The sequence below is a fragment of the Mauremys reevesii genome, linkage group 2, assembly GCF_016161935.1.
Source record: "Mauremys reevesii isolate NIE-2019 linkage group 2, ASM1616193v1, whole genome shotgun sequence".
In the NCBI taxonomy this organism is placed as follows: Eukaryota; Metazoa; Chordata; order Testudines; family Geoemydidae; genus Mauremys; species Mauremys reevesii.
In genome coordinates, this window is record NC_052624.1 from 93,130,232 (window position 1) to 93,153,149 (window position 22,918).

General features: G+C 42.8%; 1 protein-coding gene and 1 long non-coding RNA gene across 18 annotated transcripts in view; both read left to right on the forward strand.

Annotated features, from left to right (window-relative positions):
• The window catches only part of SUGCT (succinyl-CoA:glutarate-CoA transferase), a 658,579-nt gene that overhangs the window by 322,255 nt on the left and 313,406 nt on the right, over positions 1-22,918 (forward strand). The gene's annotated exons all lie outside the window — the stretch shown is intronic.
• The window catches only part of LOC120398459, a 38,085-nt gene continuing 23,461 nt past the window's right edge, over positions 8,295-22,918 (forward strand). For all 9 annotated transcript variants that reach the window (XR_005594449.1, XR_005594445.1, XR_005594450.1 and 6 more), the window contains exon 1: positions 8,295-8,381. This is a non-coding gene — a long non-coding RNA (uncharacterized LOC120398459). The remainder of the gene's footprint in view (positions 8,382-22,918) is intronic.

Sequence of the window (22,918 nt, forward strand, 5' to 3'; positions counted from 1 at the left end):
ATTATCTATCATCTGTTAAGCTAATATTGGTTGGGAGGATGTTCTTGTATTTAAAACAGTGGACTGGAACTCAGGGGATTTGGGTCCCATTCCCGACTGCCACAAACTCTCTATGCAACTCTGGGCAAGTGACTTTGTCTCTCTATGCCTCAGTTTCTCATCAATAGAAAGTTATTTTCTACCTCACTGGGGTATTGTGAGGATAACACCATTAATGTCTGTGATACCAGGGTCTATAATATCTGTAAATAAATTACACAGGAGAAAAGAATTATTTGATTTTTAGCACCTTTCACCTATGGCTTTTGGTCTCAACCTCCCCACAAGGAAAAAGAGAATGTGCCTGTTGTGTACCTTAGAGAAAGACCCATCTCTGTGTTTGGACACATCAGTATAGTCACGTGCAATGACATTTTAGTGGAGAGATTTCCTGTCTTGGCAGAGAATATTTTGTTTCTTTTGGACAGTATAATATAATGTGTATGCAGTGGATCAGCCTTTAACTAATTTGCAGCTTTCCTGTATGGTGTCTGAATGCATCATCATCTACCTTTTTTTTAAACTGGGAAAATAAGCAGTGTATTGGAAATCTTTCTTTCTATACTGGAGGCTACACTTAAACATTTAGCTTTTGGTAATTTGTGTTTTTAATGGAATAGGGGTTTTCCTTTTGGGTGGCTTTCACAGAGCAACTTAGGTTGTCTAAACATATTCTGAAATGCACTGGGGATTACAGTTTCAACACATGCATGCCTAAGGCCAAAGTACAAGTAACACATGAAATTTTGTTCCATTTCATGAACAAACCACTGTTTTGTGGCATAATACAAAACATATCTAAGTAGTTGAGATCACGATCAAGCATTGCAACGTTAGGTTTTCTATTTATGTGATTATCCAAAGCTCATTAGAAGCTCGTTTTGTAGCTCTAGGGAAGTAAGCCTAAAAAGCAGTGAAAAATAGTTCATTGTATTCTGTTTTAATTATAGTTTATTTCCTATACAACTACTATTTGTCTAGTGTATTAGTTTTACTTGCGGGGCTGATTTTCAAAACTAGAGAAGTCTAAGGCCGTTTGTAAAAATGTGTGCAGGATTGTACACACAGACTACCTGTGCAATTAATTTCATTGTACATGCACACTAGATATTTGTGTATGAAAATAGACTTTTGAGTGTCTACCTATCTGGACAATCTGTGTGTTGCTAGAGAACATTGCGCTCCAGCTACACCCCCTCCACCTGCTTCAGGGACTGCAAGAAGGGTGGCATTTGAAATGCCGCAGAGGACCAGTGTCCACTCTCCTTGCAGCACCTAAGTGGTGCACAGGAAATGAATCAATGCAGAAAAAAATTACCCCTAAGGTTTACTCTCTTAGAACGTACAGTAATTCCTCACTTAACGTTGCAGTTATGTTCCTGAAAAATGCGACTTTAAGTGAAACAATGTTAAGCGAATCCAATTTCCCCATAAGAATTAATGTAAATAGGGGGCATTAGGTTCCAGGGCAGCTTCCCCTACTCTGCAAGCACCAGAGGCCGGGGGTTCAACCTTCAGCCTGGCCACTCCACTCCTTCCCCCAAGCCCCCACCCTTGACCCACCTCTTCTCCTCCCCATTTCCTCCCCCTTTACTTTGCTCACTGCGTCCTGGCTCCTCCCCTCTCCCTCCCCTCCCATCTAAATGCCAACCCAGCTGATTGCCGTGTAGGAGAGGGAGGGGGGAGGTGCGCCGAGTCCTCGCTCCTCCCCCCTCCCTTCTGCCTGGGGCAATCAGCTGGCTTGTGGCTTTTGGGAGGCAGGGGAGGGAAGGAGCGCCTGCGTGCCAAATCCTCGCTCCTCCCCCTCCCTTCTGCTGGGGCAATCAGCTGGCTTGCCGCATTCGGGAGGCAGGGGGAGCCTGCGTGCCGAGTCCTCGCTCCTCCCCACCCTCCTGCCTCCAAAACGCCGCAAGCCAGCTGATTGCCGCCAGCAGGACAGGGAGTGGAGGCGCACCGAGTCCTCGCTCCTCCCAGCTCCCTCCTGCCCAGGGCAATCAGCTGGCTTGCGGCATTTTGGAAGCAGGAGGGAGGGGGAAGGAGTGAGGACTCGGCGCATAGGCTCCCCCTCCCTCCCCGCCTCCCGAACGCAGAAAGCCAGCTGATTGCCCAGGGCAGAAGAGGTGGGGAGGAGTGAAGACTCGGCGCGCCTCCCCACTCCCTCCCCTGCCTCCTGAACACTGCAAGCCAGCTGATTGCCGCTGGCAGGAGGGAGTGGGAGCCTGCATGCCAAGTCCTCGCTCCTCCCCCCTCCCTCCTGCCTGGGGCAATCAGCTGGCTTGCTGCGTTCAGGAGGCAGGGGAGGGAGGGGGAGCCTGCATGCTGCGTCCTCACTCCTCCCCCTCCCTTCTGCCTCCAAAATGCTGCAAGCCAGCTGATTGCCACGGGGAGAAGGGGGAAAGCGCTGATCTGCAGAGTCTGCCGACGGGTGGGAGGCGCTGGGGCGAGGGGGCCGTAGGGAGGCTGCCAGCTGTGGAGAAAGCAGGCAGCCAAACAACGTAAGAGTGGAGCATGCACAACTTTAAATGAGTATGCTCCCTAATTGATCAGCAGCGTAACAACAAAACAATGTTAAGCGGGATGACTTTAAGTGAGGAGTTACTGTATTAGTATTTAACTACTATGGTCAGGAATATGGTGGCCATACATTACTTGCTTAATAAACCTGAAACATCAGAACAAAAAGAAGACATATAGCTAATCAGAATCCAGCTGTGGATTCTGATGGTTTGAAGCCACATTCTGATTGACTTGGTTGGGCCTTTTTGTGTCCATCACAGCTTTGTCCAGCTTGGGCATTTTCACTGAAACACACAGAAACAATTCCTGCTGCCCCAGCATGTTAAGTGTGTGCATGTGGGAGACATTCCGAAGGGATGAAATGAGTCAGTTGTGTCAGAGAATGGGGGAGAGTGAGAGCTGTAGGGGAAAGTGACATTAGCTGTGCCCCTGGCCAACATGTCAGGCTTACATTTCAGCTGCAGTTTGTGGTCCTTTCAGCACTTTTAACTCAAATTCTAATGAAATGCTATATTGAATGACTCAGTCACTGAGTCACAAACAACTATTGCTGAAGGAGAAGTAAAACTTCTGGGGCTAAAGGCAGTGGGGAAAGTGACCAATCAGGAAGTCATTAAAGTTTTTGAAAAAATTAACTCACAAAGAAAGATATTAGAAATATTAGTGAAAAGACAGCTGTACTCTTTCACCACTTGTTTGCTCATATCGTTTCATACTGGAAGAACATGTTGCATAAACCCACACAAAACTGTGTACTTACATTTTTTTAAAATGTAAAATTAAGTGAGTCAGACTCTAATGCTAATACCCTAGTACTCAAGGGTATGCATTAGCAGGCTTTCACAAGCAGTTGCAGACACAAAGCTTAAACACACCCGACATGCACCGCATCTTACTAATGCACACTCTCTCATGGCTTATGCTATAAGAACAGAGAATAGCTAATAACCTTTCTCTTCAGATGGTACTGTAGTGTAAAACAAAAAGTGTGTATGCTTGTTGTTCTAGTAGAGCATCGGAGGGGTAGCCGTGTTAGTCTGGATCTGTAAAAGCAGCAAAGAGTCCTGTGGCACCTTATAGACTAACAGACGTATTGGAGCATGAGCTTTCGTGGGTGAATACCCACTTCGTCGGATGCTAGTAGAGCATGTGCTTTTTTAAAAAAAGTTTTGTATTAAAGTATTTCTTAAAATCCTTGTAGGACTGATCGTCTCTGTGGTCCTTGTGTAATATGGTGCAGCAGTAAAATAAAATAGAAACACCATGTAGCAGATTGTTAAAATGATATGGCTACTCCTCAACATAAACATTCATTTACAATGTATGGTCTGTCTTGTCAAGCATTTTAACACCTGCTCAGAATTAACAGACAGCTGTTAAATGACATCAAATTAAAATACAGACATTTTTCCAAAGTAAAGGAATTTTCATTTGGAAGTGCTCTTCATATTTAATTCAGTTAATTAATATGACTTCTCCTCATCTTTATCCCAAGGCTTCTATTCCAATAGCCTTCTCTAAGCTTTGCTGTTATGCACCTTTTATAAATTCCTTGGCTTACAAGCAAAGTTTTATAGACATAGTGTATTGTGTTTAAAAATAAAATTTTTGAATGCCCATATGTTTCGAGGTACAACTCCTTTCCTCAGAGGGTATATAACATATAAAACAAAAAGCCTATTTTATACTGGAAATCTGAAAACAATCAGCCAGACCGTTGTTCAAAGTAACATTGGGTTAGCTTTAATTTTTTAACAAATTCAATTTTCTTTAAAGTGCAGTTTATATGCCCACATTGAATTATAATGGTTAGTAGTAGTTTATTGGGGATAGTATTTCAGGAATTCTTTTTGCATTCTACCTTTGACTCATGGGATGTGATAGAAGGAGGAATGAAGAATGTATAGTATATCACGACACAGTATTCCATACAGGAAAAGCAATTTTCCAAGTGTTTTGGAAAACAGGATTAGAATTCAAAACAACCTGGACAAACTGGAGAGCTGATATGAATTCAATAAAGACAAGTGCAAAGTACTTCACTTGGGAAGGAAAAATCAAATGCTCAACTACAAAATGGGGAATAATTGGCTAGACGGTAGTACTGCTGAAAAGGATCTGGGGGTTATAGTGGATCACAAATTGAACATGAGTCAGCAATGTGATGCAGCTGCAAAAAAGGCTAATATCATTTTGGGGTATATCAACAGGAGTGTTGCGTATAAGATGGGAGATATTTGTCCCGCACTACTCGGTCCTGGTGAGGCCTCAGCTGTAGTACTGTTTCCCGTTCTGGGTGCCACACTTTAGGAAAGAGGTGGACAAATTGAAAAGTGTCCAGAGGAGAGCACCATAAATGATAAAAGGTTTTGAAAACCTGACCTCTGAGGAGAGGTTAAAATAACTTGGCATGTTTAGTCTTGAGAAAAGAAGCCCGAGCGGGACCTGATAACAATCTTCAATTATGTTAAGGACTGTTATAAAGAGGATGGTTGTCAATTGTGCGCCAACAATATGTAAGTCAAGAAGCAATGGGCTTAATCTTCAGCATGGGAGATTCAGGTTAGATATTAGGGAAAAATTATAACTATAAGGATAGTTAAGCTCTCATTGGAAATTAAAAAAAATAGGTTAGCCAAATCTCTGTCAGAGATGGTCCAGATTTACTTGATCTTGCCACAGTGCAGGGGTCTGGACTTAATAACTTCTTGTGGTACATTCCAGCCTTAAGTTTCTCCGATTCACTGGTTCTAAAAAGCTTATCTGCAAAAGACAGATTTGTTATATTAGTTCCACTTAAAAAGTCATTGGCATGGTATTTATGCACCGTGAAGCTACTATGTATTATTGGAATATATTTTTTTCTGATAAACTGCTCCAAACCCTCTATATTTCTTTGGATTATTCTAAGCGGTAGTATGTGAAATATAAACATTTGAGCAATTTGGGCTCGATCCAAAACTTGCTGAAGTCTCCCATTGATTTCACCTGGCTTTGGATCAGGGCCTTCATGGCAATATTTCTGTGCTGGTCCATCTCATCTACTCACCATGGAAATGCAAGGTTACACAGTGTTTTTTGTTTTTTTTGTTTTTTGTTTTGTTTTTTTTACAAATGGTGTTTGAACCTTAATGTACCTCCTTTCAATCAAAGCCCAAATTCTCTGTGCAAGTTAAAGCTTCTATTGATATCAGTAGGAATTATTGGATGAGTAGGGAATGCAGATCTCAGCTCTTTGTTTTCAGGATTATTGGATTCATTAATAGCAATAGCTCTTGCTAAGAGCCATAAGACTAGTGGTGTGAAAAGATGGTATTAAGAGGGTTGGGTTTTTTTTTTAGCCTCTTTTGGGTTCTAAGCCAAATGTATAACTGCAAGGGGACTGATATTTACAGTGGTACCTGCAATATGTGGATTATCAGTGAAATCTGGGCCCCACTGAAGAGAATGATAAAACTTTCATGGACTTCAGTGGAGCCAGGATTTCACCCTACATTTCCTTAATTAGATATCCGGGGATGCTGACTTCCATGACAATTAACACCAGCTGCGGATCTGTCCCCAGGGGTGAAATTCTGGCCCCATTAATGTGTATGGGAGTTTTGCCATCCTCTTCAGTGGGGCCAGGATTTCTGGGGCCCAGAATTTTAACATATCACCTCTGTCATTAAGTTTGAGTTGGCATGTCCATTTCCACCCCTGATTTTTGGGTTTGCTATTGCAGCTCTTTGAAACTCCATCAGGCTGAAACTTGGCATACAAACTCCAATCCAGATGTGAATATTTTTAAAAATAAAAACAGTCTGGTTTAATACTTTAAAGACACATTTAATTATAGATTGAAAGATTTGCCAAAATACCCCCCAACATGTTAATACAAGCAGTAAACCCAACCCCCCAGCCTAGCATTGTAGGGGGCCAGTCTTCTCTCAGTGCACGCTAAGCCCTATGGAAGAGGGCGAGGGCTCTGGAAGATATTGTAAGATGAAAGCTGATTTTGTACGGCCTCACCAAAAATAATAATTGATCATGTGATTTCTCCACTTCCCCTCCTCAACTGGGAATCAACTTGCCTAACTTTTGTCTTTGTGTGCATGAGATGGATTAACACACACTCATCTGACTTGCCATTTTAAGTTGCCAGAAACGGTAGTGCCAGAGCAGCTGATTTAAAGTCTCATTCTCTCTAGGTCACCCAAAAGAGCAGTTTCCATTATACTGTACTGTGTGAATTGGCTCTTCGCCTACAGTCAGGTGAAATGGGCTTCTAGATGTGTTCTTTCTTGGATGATGCTCTTATTCCCATAACATATCAACACTCCTGTGTCATTTTGCTGATATGGCAGGCTCATGGGTCAACTAGAATGGCTGATCTGTGAACAGGTTTTGTTTAATGCTGGGGTAGCTGTTATGCTATCTTCAGAATGGTCCTTAAATGATACAGAACTGCTAGTATCATAGTTATCTAGATTATAAGGGCCATGCAATGGCTCTGCCTTTAATAGGTCTTTTCTTACAGCTCCCTTCCTCCCCTTCCCACCCCACCCTCCCCTGCAACCAAACAATAATTATTTTCTGTTCTTCCTCATTTCTCAGCATTACTGAAAAATCACTCTTGAGAAGTTGCCCTGTTTGCTTTGAATCATTAAGCGGCTGCTAAGATGTGGGCAGAGGCAGACGGAGAAACAAAGAGCATTTGAGCTTTGAAGACAGGGAGCATGGTAGCAGAGAATAGCTCTTTGGCACAGCACATGGCAATACAGGATAGCGCTTTATGTGACAGGATACAGACAACACGGCAGGCAATTGGCACCATAGGAGAGCACTTTATGTAACACAAGAGATAATCAGCATGTGGTTGGCATCATGGCTTAGCAACAAGGACAATGAGAAGGGAAACAATTACATTCTCTTCTCTGTTTCCCTCACAGAGGTTGCTGGGGGTCGGGTAGGGGGATCCCTACCTCCCGTTATGAGCTGACATGTGATTATGAGATACATTTACTGACTGAGGCAAGTGACCCAATCCCCCTATGCTGATCTTTTCCTTTGTCTTCATTTATTTGAAATAGCCCCTGCCCTTTGCTCATTTGTTTCTGTTGGGAGACAGATTAAATAGTTCAAAGCTTAGTTACAAAAGAGTCACTTTTTAATCACTCCAGTGAGCAGCCCTTTTTGGCAACTATGTCTAGCTACCAAGAGGTGATTCAGTACAACAACCAAGTACTTCTGAAGCATTGGTGATTTTCAGAAAAGAAAGGGGATATATTTCTCCTTCTCTCCTTTTTTTTTTACTGCTCCCCTCTCCCTCCCCACAGTGCCCCTTTGATGCCTCTTAAGTGGGTACAATTATTAGTTGAAAAGAATAAGAAGCTGGTCTTCATGGTTAAGTTCTTCAGTTCAACACCCTCCATTAAAAAACAAAATAGTTTGTTGCCCATCCTAATCCACAGGGACTAGAAGGCTAGAAAAAGGAAGTAAAAGCTCCCTGCACCAGACATACTTTGGGATCGCTCCAGGAAGTGTGTATGGGTTTCCTAATTTAAATCTTTTTCTTGGTCTATAATATTTCCCCACCTCCACCCCCCCCGTGAAAAAGTAAACTTGTTCTTTTTAAGAAAATAAGCATCCTGATTCTGATCTCACAGTACGTTTAACACCATTTACACCAATGTTAGTGAGAGCCAGTATTAGTTCATCAGAACTATGGTTTGTTACATCACACTGTGCCAGTATTCCATCGAGTCTGATATCGTGCCTCTGACAGTGACCCATAACTCATGATCCAGAGGAAAGTGACAGTTCCTTTCACAGGAGTTTGCCAGGTATATACTACTATAGTTTTTTGGGAAGGTGAGAGGAGAGAATCCCTTCTTGATCCATTTTGTGATCATCTCTGACCCCCTGACATGATATTTGATTACCCTTTTCTTAGTGTGCACAATTCTTAGGATCTGATATTCAAAACTCACTCTCCTTTTCTGTGTTTGCAGCTTTGCATGTGCAAGTACCTGAACAGGTACATTTCTGCGCGCACACACACACATACACACACACATTCCTTCACTTTTACACACAAGTCCCATTTGTTCCGCTGAGATTGACAAGTATGCAGTCTCTCACCTACGTGTACAAGTGATAGAATCCAGCATCTCTGTGTTCAGTGATAGTTCTCAAAAATATGCATGAAAATATTTGCATTCTCAAAAAGAGATCCCGCTCAATCTCCCTTGAAATTTGACCCACAATGTTGTGATTGCTCATCAAATTATCCAGCCACCTTTTAAATCCAACTACAGTTATTTGACAACATGAGTCTTGGATGGAGGACATTATAGAGGTATAAAATATTATTTATTACTATTTTATTATACTTCAGGTACCTATGGTAATACTTCTTATCAAGAAGTGAATCTCTAGTTCCTTCTTAAAGTTTTTACCAAAGTGTTGGCTATGTACAAGTCTTGGTAGGAATGAGCAAACATAGTAGTAATTGTCCTATTTCATTACCAACCTATTTTCTGTGGACTGATTGATTTTGTTTTTCAGATTGTTTGTTTTCCTTTTTTTCTGTTTAGAAAGTTTATTTTCAGAGGAACTTAATGTCCTTCCTTTACAGTTTACTAATGAGAGTATATTGGAAATGCAATGAAGGGGGGAGGCCCCAAAACACCATGGTACTGAAAAGAATTTCCCAGTTTGTCAAAGAAATAAGAGTTCACCTTTTGCTTGGGCTTGAGGATCGGGTTTGTTTAACTTTCAGTAGTTAAAACAAACTCAGTGGCTTTGCAAACACAGGAAAGATAGTGCTCTGAAGACCTTGGGTTACTCAAGGCAACCACCCAGGGTTATTTCTGAGTAAAATATTAGTTCTTCTTTTTCCACTTAGCACTGGTGAATTAGCTAATTTATGGGATTTTGTAGTTATTTGAGTAATGGGAGAATAGTGATCCTTTATGTCCTCTTTACAAACCTTTAGGTTTCAGGCAGTAGAGTGGATTCTTTTTTTCATCCCCATGAAAAATGTATGATAGACATGCATTTCTGAATCCTGTACCCAAATCATAGTGAATTGCTAAAGACCAGTCAACATTGTAAATTTGGTTACTGAGATGTACAAAAGGGCTTTGTTAAAGCTACAACTGGTGGAAAACAACGTCCCTGACCATTTGTCCATATTCCAACTGGCTATTCTGTTTGATAACATTTGTGCAATTTTTTATCTACTATGGGAACAGGTATTTGTTCACTCTACTGGCTACTTGGCTGATCATAGATTGATTTTAAGATTTTAGTTTTGAACATTTGAAGTGTTGTTCTACTCTGAAAATTATAAAAATGGCATTGCGTGGTTCTGTTTTTATTGTGGCTTATTCAAATATGCTCCATTTAGAAGTAAAAAGATTTTTTTTTCCTAACTGGCAGCCTTTAAGCTGAAAGTGGGTCCTGAATGTCAATCTGGAATCTTTGCTTCTATCACATTTTCACAAATGATAAGGATTCTCCAGGCCCCTGTGTAGCCCAATTGCCTTCAAATTCTGCCCTCAGTTACACATCTGCACACCCACTGTTTACAATATACGTAACTGAGGGCAGAATTTGGCTTGTCAGTTGTCACTTAGTTAACCAATTCTGCGAATGATGCATAATAAAGAAGAGCTCCAGCACACACCTTCTTAGGGTAGGTCTTCGCCGGGAAAGAATCTCAGAGCAGCTCATCTTACCGCAGCACAAAGAACCTGGGAATGTCCCCAGAAGTCCTAGTGACATGCATGGGTGAGGGTGGCACCAGTGAAGACACAGTAACTCAGGTATGACTTTGCAGCATAGCTGTTCATACCTGAGCTTTGAGCTAGGCTAACCGGGTGCTCAGGCCCAGGTGCCAGTAGAGAAGACATACCCTTAGCTGTATTGTCTCTGCTGAAGTAACAGCAGTAAAAAAATAGTACAAGCTTAGTTCATCATTGAAGTCAGTTGGTATGATCAGCCTATACACAAGGTGCAGATCTGTTGAGTGAGAAGGTACCATTTTTACCCAGCATAGATACACAATTTCCAACTCCCTCATGGACTGATTTCTGGTTACCTCTCTGAGCTTTAGGTTTCCTATATCGGTCTAAGGTCAAAGAGTATCTGGTTATTTCAGCCAGTCTAGCAGCAGAGTGGGTAGTAGTTGCATCTTAATTGCTGCAGCCCTGTGTTTCCTCTTGATTTAAGAAAAATCATGGAATTTTAAATCAAGTTTTAAAACCTTTTAAAGTCCTTCGCCATGGCACAATGGCTACATGTTTATTTTAAATTGCATTTAATTGGCTGTCTGTTTTTAATCATGTGTGACTCTTTGTCTCTTTAATCTGTATGTTTGTTTTTATGTGAAGTGCCAAGAATGCCATTGGCAGATAGGCACTACATAAATAAAATGTATTATTTGTTATTCATTATCCTACGGCAGTGGGATAAGTTTTAAAGTTTGCAGAAACACATTCAGCCAACAACTCTGAGCAGAAAGTAACATGCATACTCTGATTTCTCTGCAAAAAGTGGGTATGTGATTTAGAGTGCTGCTGGATCTGTATATGGACACTAAACAGGAGGCTGTCATTGCATTAGCTTTAGTTTATTTTGATCTAACTTGGATTATTTAGAGCCTTACAAAGTTCTACCAGCAAGTGAAATCTGTTAACTCATCAGTTACATTTTTAGTATTAAAGATATAGTGGGATCTGATTTTTTTAAACTTTGCACCACCACCAAAACATGGCACAATAACCAGTCAGACATCCATGTGTTTTTGGCACTTGGTTGCCGTTTTTATCTTCCTCGTCATTTACTGGAGTTGTAGCACTGAAATAGTTGCCACTTTTCCTTAAGATAAAATAAATACAGTTACTTCAGCATCTGCAGAATTTCTTTGTTACTTCCCTCTTGTTGCTATAGGAAATAATATGAATGCTGTGGACATTAGGGAGGGTGGGTGGTCATGTGGTTATGGTATTGGACCAAGATCTGGGCTCGGTTCCCAGCTCTGCCACACACTTCCTGCATGACCTTGGGCAAGTCTCTTACTCTCTCTGCGTCTCATTTCCTCATTTGTAAAACGGGATAATCCTATTTCCTTTCTCCCTCCCTTTTGTCTGTCTCATCTATTTAGACTGTAAACTCTCCAGTGCAGAGGCTGTCTCTTGCTATGTGTTTGCACAGTGCCTCAGACAACAAGGATAATATTTTAGTTGGAGCCTCTCTAGTTGCTACTAGAATAACTGGAAATTTTGGCAAATTTTCTCAAATTAACAAGTTTTTAAGGACCTCTTCTCTACTTGTTTTTCTTTTTATAACGTTCCTACAAGTTATTGAACATAATTCTCAAGTGTGTCAAAGCTCCACCATACACAAAAGGAGTTTTTTTATTGGACTATATGACATTTGGATATTTATTAGAATAAATGTGCCTGTCACATGAAAAGGAAAATTATGCTTTATCCATACATATATGTCTTGAATACAGTATTCTGTGTCTGGTTAACTCACGTTCATGCTGCTGTATTAATAATAATGCCTTTTCCTGAAGGATAGCTATTCCTCCCCCTCCTACCCACAAATCTCAGGGTCATGAACCAGACTGAGGATCACTTTTATAGAACCTTTGATGGTAGCATAATCAAACTCTTGTAATTCAGGTGTCATTCCAGTAGAAGTTGACAGATATGAGAATTCTGCAACTAATTTTAGTCTTTCCTGCGGCATGGATAGCTAGCTGTGATCTGGTGTTCCACACCTGCAGCATTCTAGGAGTCCTGGCTTTTCATGGTTCTTTGAACTGCTCTTTCTTTTTTTCCCTTTTCTTTTACCCTTTTAGTACAATTGAATGTACAGCTATGGTCTGTAGAAATGGACAGATGCTGTATGTATGACAGTCCGCTGCCAGAAATGGAAAAAACACAAGAAGGGGCGGCCTTGGATGTTGCATCCAGCTGCATGCTGTGATTTTTCCACTGAAGTACTGGAGGGATTAAACGATTGTACTGCCAGTTTCACATGAAACGGAGCAGGCATTTGAAATGGAAGTTTCTGGATTCTTTTTTCTGCATCCGTTTCTGCAAGCCTCCAATGTTGCTAATAGAATCTCTCAGATATTTTGGAGGCTGCCATTCAGTGAAAAAATATTCATTCAAATAAACACCAAATTCCCTTGCCCCTTTAGTGTTTGTTTTCAGCAAGCTATTTGGGAGGAATGTTTGTAGAAATAGTTTTCAGAGTAGCAGCCGTGTTGGTCTGTATCTGCGAAAAGAACAGGAGTACTTGTGGCACCTTAGAGACTAACAAATTTATTTGAGCATAAGCTTTCGTGGGCTACAGCCCACTTCATCAGACACATAGAATGGAACATATAGTGAGGAGATATATATACATACAGAGAACATGAAAAGGTGGGAGTTGCCCAACCAACTCTAAGAGGCTAATTAATTAAGATGAGCTGTTGTCAGCAGGAGAAAAAAAACTTTTGTAGTGATAATCAAGATAGCCCATTTCAGACAGTTTGACAAGATACTTAACACGGGGGAAATAGATTCAATGTGTGTAATGGCTCAGTCATTCCCAGTCTCTATTTAAGCCTAAATTGATGGTATCTAGTTTGCATATCAATTCAAGTTCAGCACTTTCTCCTTGGAGTCTGTTTTTTAAAGCTTTTCTGTTGCAAAATTGCCACCTTTAAATCTGTTACTGAATGGCCAGAGAGGCTGAAGTGTTCTCCTACTGGTTTTTGAATGTTATGATTCCTGATGTCAGATTTGTGTCCATTTATTCTTTTGTGTAGAGACTGTTTGGTTTGGCCAATGTACATGGCAGAGCGGCATTGCTGGCACATGATGGCGTATATCACATTGGTAGATGTGCAGGTGAATGAGCCCCTGATGGTGTGCCTGATGTGATTAGGTCCTATGATAGTGTCACTTGAATAGATATGTGGACAGAGTTGGCATGCGGCTTTGTTGCAAGGATAAGTTCCTGGGTTAGTGTTTTTGTTCTGTGGTGTGTGGTTACTGGTGAGTATTTGCTTCAGGTTGGGGGTCTGTAAGCGAGGACAGGTCTGTCTCCCAAGAGCTGTGAGAGTGAGGGATCATCTTTCAGGATAGGTTGTAGATCTTTGATGATGCACTGGAGAGGTTTTAGTTGGGGGCTGAAGGTAAAGGCTAGTGGCGTTCTGTTATTTTCTTTTTTGGGCTTGTCTTGTAGTAGGTGACTTCTGGGTACTCTTCTGACTCTGTCAATCTGTTTTTTCACTTCAGCAGGTGGGTATTGTAGTTTTAAGAATGCTTGATAGAGATCTTGTAGGTGTTTGTCTCTGTCTGACGGATTGGAGCAAATGCGGTTGTATCTTAGTGCTTGGCTGTAGACAATGGATTGTGTGATGTGTCCTGGATGGAAGCTGGAGGCATGTAGGTAAGTATAGCGGTCAGTAGGTTTCCGGTATAGGGTGGTGTTTATGTGACCATCACTTATTAGCGCAGTAGTGTCAAGGAAATGGACTGCTTGTGTGGATTGGTCTAGGCTGAGGTTGATGGTGGGATGGAAATTCTTGAAATCATGGTGGAATTCCTCAAGGGCTTCTTTTTCCATGAGTCCAGATGATGAAGATGTTATCAATGTAGCACAAGTAGAGTAGGGGCATTAGGGGACGAGAGCTAAGGAAGCGTTGTTCTAAGTCAGTCATAAAATGTTGGCATACCATGGGGCCATGCGGGTACCCACAGCAGTGCTGCTGACTTGAAGGTATACATTGTTCCCAAATGTGAAATAGTTGTGGGTGAGGACAAAGTCGCAAAGTTCAGCCACCGGGTTAGCCATGACATTATGGGGGATACTGTTCCTGATGGCTTGTAGTCCATCTTCGTGTGGAATGTTGGTGTAGAGGGTGTCTACATCCATAGTGGCCAGGATGGTGTTTTCTGGAAGATCACTGATGGATTGTGAAATACTGAATTCTAAGCAAACATAATATTAAGGACAAACGGGATTTTAAATAATGGGCCTTGTAGGGGGTGGTGTGAGACTGTACTATGAAGGAGGAGCACTGAAAGAGATGATGCTTCAAGGAGACTGAGCCTTTCATGTGGATGAGATGTGGTGTAAGACTCTGTGTTAGCTGGCCCTGCTCAATGGGCTGGTGCAGATGCTGGGTGGGGCCTTGTCCCATCCCTCAGGGGTGGCTCCAGGCACCAGCGCACCAAGTGCGTGCCTGGGCGACAAGCTGTGGGGGGCGGCCTGCCGGTCGCCGTGAGGGCAGCAGTCAGGCTGGTCCTGCGTCTTCCGCGGCAATTTGGCGGCAGGTACGCCGAAGGTGCGGGACCAGCGGATCTCCCACAGGCATGCCACCGAATCCGTGTGACCAGCCATGCTTGGGGTGGCAAAATAAATAGAGCCGCCCCTGCATCCCTTCTTGACCCATCCCTTCCAAGCTCCCAGGCCAGTGAGTAGGAAGCAGGAACAAGTAGTTCTGTGTTCCTTGGAGCATATTATTGTGGGCAGTTGTGTAAATGGGGGAAACCTTTTGCTCACCCTCTGTGTAACTGTTCAGGGCCTACTCCCAATCTAGCTCTAGGAGACTGTTCCTGGACAGCAAGATTTGAACACACAAATGTGAGTATTTGTACTGGATGCTAAGAATTGCACCCTTTCAGTTAGGGAACAGGAACAATACCATGTGACTTTGGAGTCCAAACAAAATTAACCACATCTAAAATTTCACATGCCAGATACTCACAAGGGATGTCTAGCAACTAATTTACATCTCATGTAGGAATTTTTTTGCAAATAATTTTCAGTAATTGAGAATTTTGAGAGGTTTGTTAATTGTTCATTGAAATTTGCAGGACAGAAAAAGAGGGTACAGTTGTTGAATTAAGTACTTGAATTTGGATTATTCACGTTGCTATATTACCAGAGAAAGGAGGGTTCAATTGGTTAAAAAAATAGCAACTGAAAATAAAAGTTTTAACATTGAAAAATTAAAAATGACTTGAATTTTGAGCTACAGACTTAACATACACATATAGTTACATTAAGGTGAAATTTGCCCCCTACAGAAGGCTTCCACAGGATCTGTGCCTCATTGAAATCCAAATTAAGACCTCTTTTGAGGATTTAAGTGGGATATAAGTGGTGCATAGGCCTTGTGCAGAGACCTTCTTTGTGAGGGTGAATGTCAGTCAAAGAAACTAATCCCCTAATCCTGTAAACATGTACTACTTGCATGAGAGTATTCTCATTGAAGTCAGTGAGACTTCACACGTTAGTAAAATTAATCATGTGCATAAGTATTTGCAGGATGAGGTCCTGTATGTGCTTTGCCACATGTGATTGAATTTGTACCAGAATGATGAAATTATGAGCTTCTAAATATAATTTCTGACTATAACAATACATTAAGAATAATATAGCATTAAGATAATATTTTGCATGTAATGTGCTGTGGAGATTTTATTTTTCTAAGGAACTCAAAATGCTTTGTAAAGATGCATAGGCATTCATATCCTTCATTGAAGCATAGAGAGTTTAAGTGACTTGCCAAAAGTTATGTCAAGCCACTTTTATTACAGGCCCAGTTTGAGGTCATTCTTGTTGAGCCAATCCACACTGAGCCTCTCCTGCAGGAACCTGCCTCCTCATAGCAGCCTCCATTGGCCCTCCACCCTTCTTCTTTGTATGACTGTACAATACCAGATGCTTCCTCTCTGGTGCCTGAGCACATTAAGTCATTCCAGGACTTTTTTCAGGCATAAGGCTTTACTTTGGGGATCCAGACAGAGATTGTGTTGAAGAACGTGCATAAGTGGCCAGATATCCTCCAGGCCTCAGCTCCAGGAAGAGTGGGTCTCCCAATAAATGAAACCCTTTTGAAGCCTTCCAAGTCCCTTTGGAATACCCTAGCTTCATTTCCACCTACAGCTAAGCATTCTGAAAAGTGCCCATGATGGGTTTGAGTGTTTTTAATCTCTTCTAGCTCCTAACTCTCTTGTGATGACAGCAGTAAATGACAGGCCATGACTGAGGAGATATAAATTATGATAGACCCAGGCCAGTTGGGTACAGCAGAGTAGCAGAAGGCAGATATACTGACCACTGGATTAAGTTTTCTGTTCCCTGACTGAACAGAGCAGGGGCTGCTCCAGGCTAATGAGAACATGTGACTCCAATTAACCTGCAAAGAGTCTGATGAGGCCATTAAGCTTATGTGACCACCTGACTTTAATTAAGGCCCCTCTGATACTATAAAAGGGCTCACTCTAGTCAGGCAGAGTAGAGGAGCGGAAGTGTGGCTGAAGGGCTGGTTAATGAAGACACCCTCAAGACATTGGTAAGGGAGCCCTAAGGTAAGGGTGAAGAAGGGAGAAGCAGGAGAGCTGTGGGGAAGTAGCCCAGGGAAATGTAGCAGCTCTGGCAGTGAAAGGTTGGCTGTCAACAGCTGCTACCATTAGGGTCCCTGGGCTAGAACCTGGAGTAGAGGGTGGGCCTGGGTTCTCCCCAACCCACCACTACAGGAACATCTCCTGGGAGGGGAAGTCAGGCCCCTGTCAGGACAGGAGGCTAAACTATTCTGAAACAAGCCCCTAGGGACAACAGAGACTGTGGGAGTTCTCTCACCAACCTTCTTGCTGGCTTATGATGAAAAGGGCTCAGTAGACTGTAACCCTGACCCTGGAGAGAGAAGGGCTATGTGGAGGGTCGCAGTGAGCCACTGAGGCTAGCATAAACTGCCTAGAAGCGAGGGACCCACAGGGACAAGGTTGGAGCTCTATCACAAAATCCACACCTAAGGACAAAGAGTCCAATAATCTGGATTTAATGGGGAGGAAAATTTGTCTTTGTCATTGCAGATATGCATTACAAATCAGCAGGTGCTGCTGTCCAGATATGACTTAATTGATTGGCAGTGGATGATCTCCCCCACTCAGAGAGGCTAGCCCACAGGCCCCGCCCCTTCTGCCTGAGGCTCCACTCCTGTGGCTGGAGGATCCCTGAGCTGCCCCCCACACCCCTTGCAACCAGAGGAGCCCTGAGCTACACCCCCCACCCCGTGGCCAGGGAGCCCCAGCCCGCCTACCCCAGCTGCGCCAGACAGCCCCCCCCAGTGCTGGTCTGCCTGCCCCAGCTGGACCGCCCAGTGCCGGGCCGGCCCCAGTGCCAGGCCGAGCCACTGGCCCCAGGCCGCTGGCCTGACCCCCACCTTGGGCTGGCCCAAGGGCCAGACCCTCCCCCCAGCCAGCCCAATTGATGCCCCAGGCCGCCCTGTCCACCAGTGGCAGGCCCAAGCTCCAGGCCACTGGCTGGAACTGAGCACCTCTCAGCTCCAGGATAGAGGGACAGGGAGGGCGGAGCCTGAGATGGAACATGTTGTGGTTGGAATTGGTCTGTCACCCGTCATTTGTTGGATAGGCCTGCCCGAGTGCCTCTGGAGATTTTGGTTCCTTTCAGCAAGTGGACAGTTCACAGAGCAATGTATGCCCAGGTTTTCCCTTTGTGTGTTGCCCACCAACCAGGACAATAGTACTGATGCTCCTTCAATAGGTTGGGGAGTGTATCTAGGGGCATTGAAGATTCAGGGCTTTTGGTTGGAACAGAAAGTTTCCCTCCATATTAATGTCCTAGACAGTGATGTCAGGAATCACATTAGGGACACGGCAGTTCATCTACTCACCAACAATACCATTACAATGTATTATGTGAACTAACAGAGAGGAGTCATCTCCAGCCAGCTATGTCCGGAGGCAATAAAGTTGTGGCAATTCTGCATCAGGAAGAACATCATCCCCACAGCCACTCACTTGCCTGTGCTCGAGAATCACTTGGTAGATTACCTCAGCAGGAATATCTCCTAGAATCATGAGAGGTCTCTGAAGTCCAGTACGCTGAGGTCCGTCTTTGCAGAATGAGACATTCCAATTACCAATCTCTTTGCAACAAGAGACAACAAGAAGTGCCATCAGTTTTGCTATCAAGCGGGTCTCAGTCTAGGCTCCTTAACCAATGCCTTCCACCTTAATTGGGGGTCAAGTCCAATGTATGGCTTCCCTCCGATCCCAGTCAGGTCATTCTCAAGTGGAAGCTGGATCATGCCAAACTGATTCTCTTTGTTCTAGCTTAGTCAGTGTTTGTTCTCCAGCTTCCTCAATCTATCAGTTTGGCCTCCCATATATTTTACTCTTCATCCTGACCTACTGACAGGGTTGAGTTTTTCATCCAGTGTTCCGCACTCTACATCTCACAGAGGGGGTGGTACATGGCTAAATGAGGAGAAGGAGAGGAGCACTGCTCTGATGCTGTTGGGTAGGTGTTACTCAGCAGCAGGAAGCCCTTTACTAGGGCAACTGGCCAATTGGAAGCATTTTTCCGTTTGGTCGCTTGCTCGGGAAGCTCAGCCATTGCTGGTCTGTATTCAGGATATTTTGGAGTACCTATTGCACCTTCAGTCTTCTGGTCTCTCTGTCAGCTCATTGAGGGTTCACTTGGGAGTGATCTCAGCATTTCATCCACCCATCGAAGGGAAGTCAATTTCTTGACCCCCATGGTGGTGATGTTTTTAAGGGGGATCATTCATCTCCACACATCTGTGAAAGAGCTAGTTCCCTTGTGGGACCTTAATACCATCCTAAATGATTATTGAGTAGGATAAGTTGAAGTATATTTCACTTTTTCATATTGCAATAATAGTATCAATAACAAATATCAGATGTTAAAAATATAATAGGACCAAACTCTCTGTGGAATATAAACAATATTGTTTTTTGTCTTAATCCTTGTTTAGTTATGCCATTCCGAACCCTAACACATAATTAGCTGACTTCCCTTCAGCTCTATACATTTGTTCAGCATCAATATATATATATATATGAACATATTTTTCCATCATGTCCATTCTCCTTTTCTTCTGTAGATCTCATTTGCTCAACACATTTTTTATTATTTGAGCTACAATATTTTTCCCCTTTACTTACACGCTGCATTAGTTCCGACAACTACGGAAAATAGTTTTCAAATACTGTGAGCTAGTGATTTATTTGACATCAGAGCATCAGCTTCCTTGTTTAATTCTTCCCTTTTTTTAAAAGGCCCTTGAGTGGACTTTACTCTTGTTTCCCCTCTGTCTCAGCCAGAGGTAAGATGCTGAGTATGCTGTACCTTAGCACAGGGTTTAAAGCAATTCCAGAAAACAAACAAACAAAAAACCCAACAACAACCCCCAAACCAAAACAAAGAAACAGAAGCATAGCTTGTAAATCAGGCAGACATGTGCCAGATCAGTCTATAATGTGGGCCTCAAATCATAAATTCTAGAGGGATTTGGTGCATGCTTTCCCAGAAAATTGTTGCAGTTTTCACTAGATGTATGTGTAGTATAGTCCACAGAAGAAAGAACAAACAGATACTTCTTGTTCAGTGAGAACGTTGGATTCCAGAGTCAGCACACTAAGTAGCATGCATCCATGTCACATTTGCCACTTTTCCATTAAATTTCACTTGATAAGCAGGGTTGAGCTGGGTCGGGGCTTGCACATAAGAGCGCCAAGGAACATCTAGTAGCTGCAGAAAATGATGCTGGGAGATTCCTTACACAGTATTCCCCTGCCCTGAATCAGCACTGAATCAATGCTCCTGTGTGGGGTTAGTGGACACTGTATAGCTGGAGGTACTGTTTTTCTGTTGAGATAAAAAAAATACCCTCCAAGGTGGTGACTACTAATGGTCTTTAAAGATTCCATGGTACTTTTCATCAGCTCATAACCCTGCTGAGTTAGCAAGTAGCCAAGTTCCAACTTGTCACCTCCATTTAAACTGCTCATTACTGGGATATGGGCTTTCTCAGTGGACAGCCGCTAAAGGCACAAGATATAGCCCCTTTGTCTGTCTGTAGTTTAGTCTGTAAGCTTTCCAAGGTGAAGATTGTACAGCACCCAACACAATAGGACTCGTCCCAGCTGGAATCTAGGAGCACTACTCCAATATATTTACTACTAATGATATAATTCAGCTGGTGCTATGAAGTTAACCTACTCTTCGTCCTCCTTCCTTCTCCCTCCTTTGTCCTTGATGGAAAGTAATGATAGGTTCAAGCTACTTTCCTGCTGTTTTTTTATTGAGCCAAATCACCAGAATACCTTCTTAACTACCTTTCAATAAAACCAGACTCTCCTCCTTCCACTCCAGATGAGATGTGATGCCAGATCATCCATATAAAACAGAAGTGACGGAGCAGGACCAGCTTGTAGATTTTATATAGCTGCAATATGTAGAACAAGGGTGAATATTTCCTCCCCCACCCCCAATTTCCCCTTCAGCCATTTCACTAGCCAATCAAAGCACAATGTATTGTTTTATGAGCCTCTACAAATCATCTGTAGACATCCAAACATCTCCTTTTATAGAAAGTCAATTTTATTACTCAAAGGATACTAAAAAAAAAAAATTAGCAAGAAAGTGTCACGTTGATCCATTGCTGATGACTCCAACCTTATGAGTCTGTCTATGATCCTGTCCTGGGTAGGTTGAACCAGCCCTGAGAGGCACCTGATGGTCTGTCATTTTCTGACACTTTGGAAATACTAGTAGAGCTTGTCATGCCAATACACTTTTATTGAATTAAACTGAATTGAACTGAAACCTAGAGATTGCAGTGAGGAGGCTCATTTAATGCAAGATGTTATGTCAGGCGTGGACAACCTGAGTCTGAGAAGGAGGCAGAATTTACCAATGTACCTTGCCAAAGAGTTACAGTAATACATCAGCAGCTCCCTATCAGCTCCCCCTGCACCCTGCTCCCAGTGCCTCCCACCCAGCGGCAGCTCCGCCAATCAGCGCCTCCCCTTCCCTCTCTACACCTCCCGATCAGCTGTTCCATGGCGTGCAGGAGGCTTGGTGGGGGGGAGGGGAGGAGCGAGGGCATGGCAGGCTCAGGGAAGGGGGCAGGAAGGGGTGGAGTGGGGGCAGAGCCAGGGATTGAGCAGTGAGCACCCCGGTCACATTGGAAAGTTGGCACCTGTAGCTCCAGCCCCGGAGTCGGTGCCTATACAAGGAGCCACATATTAACCTCTGAAGAGCTGCATATGGCTCCGGAGCCACAGGTTGGCCACCCTTGTGTTATGTAAATAAATGACTTGATTTATTCTTTATGGGCCAAATTCTGAGTATTTACTTACTTTTATGGCTTAAAGTAAATATTGAGTAAGGACCTCAGGTTTTCGAGCTATAGGCACATTGAATACCTCACTACATTTCTGATATCTCTAAAAACATGGATATACTTTTGCCTGAACTTGTTAGTGGCTTCTACTGTGCTTGTATTTTGTCCCATGTATTAAACATTCTCCGAGTTAGTTTTTAGATGACAGGAGGGTCTGCAGTATACTCACCCTCTTGCCAAATACCAGTGAAGATACTCTCCCTACCTTAAAGCACATACAGCTTGAAACTACTACGCCACAACTGCTTACAAAGAATGCACATGAACACAGAAGATGCCTATGTAGGGCAGACAGGTTAGTAAGAACATAAAAGAAGAAACAAAACAACTCTGCATTTTAAAAATAACCTCATTCCATATTGTAAAAATTAAAACAGGGTACTAATCCTTTAAGCATGAAACAGATTTGAGTATTAGTAAATTGTTCCACTTACCTTGAATTGCTATAGTTTGTGCTCTAAATGTGGTGGGGTATTTTTCATAGTAAATGTTGTTGATTGCTACCTTTCTGTGTGGTGTTACATTGATTTTGACTTAATATTGGATTCACTTCAGGGAGTCAGAAAACTGATGACTGTCACCACAGAGAAAAAAACACAGTCACAATTTTCTGTGACTATCAAAATACTTTAAAACAAGCCTTGTTAGTCCACTTCAGTTTACAAATACCTTATTTCAGATGTAAACATCTCTTAAATGAAACAGGCAAAGGGATGATACATAGACTCTTTATGATTAGGTCTTGATTACCTTTTGGGTACCTAAGCATCCTCCTCTTGCTGCTTTTTCCTGCTTATGTCTCCTCCTAACTACTTGCTTTCCTTGTACTCTTGCCTTCACACCTTCCTCCATGCCTAGAACTGCCTCTTCCCCCATGTGTAACAATAGCCTGATCCAAAGCCCATTGAAGTTAGTGGAATCGGACCCCAGATCTGGTCTCTCTCTCCAGGCATATCTGGCCTCAAGAACTCTGGCCATCCAGTGTATTATGTGTCTGAATGGTATTGTCTGCCTTTTGTAAGTTGCTCTGGGCCAGGACTGCACCTTCCTTTTCTATTGTACAGTGCTGACCTCTTTGATAGTGCTTAACAAATAATAACTCTGTAGGCAAACCAGCTACAAGTT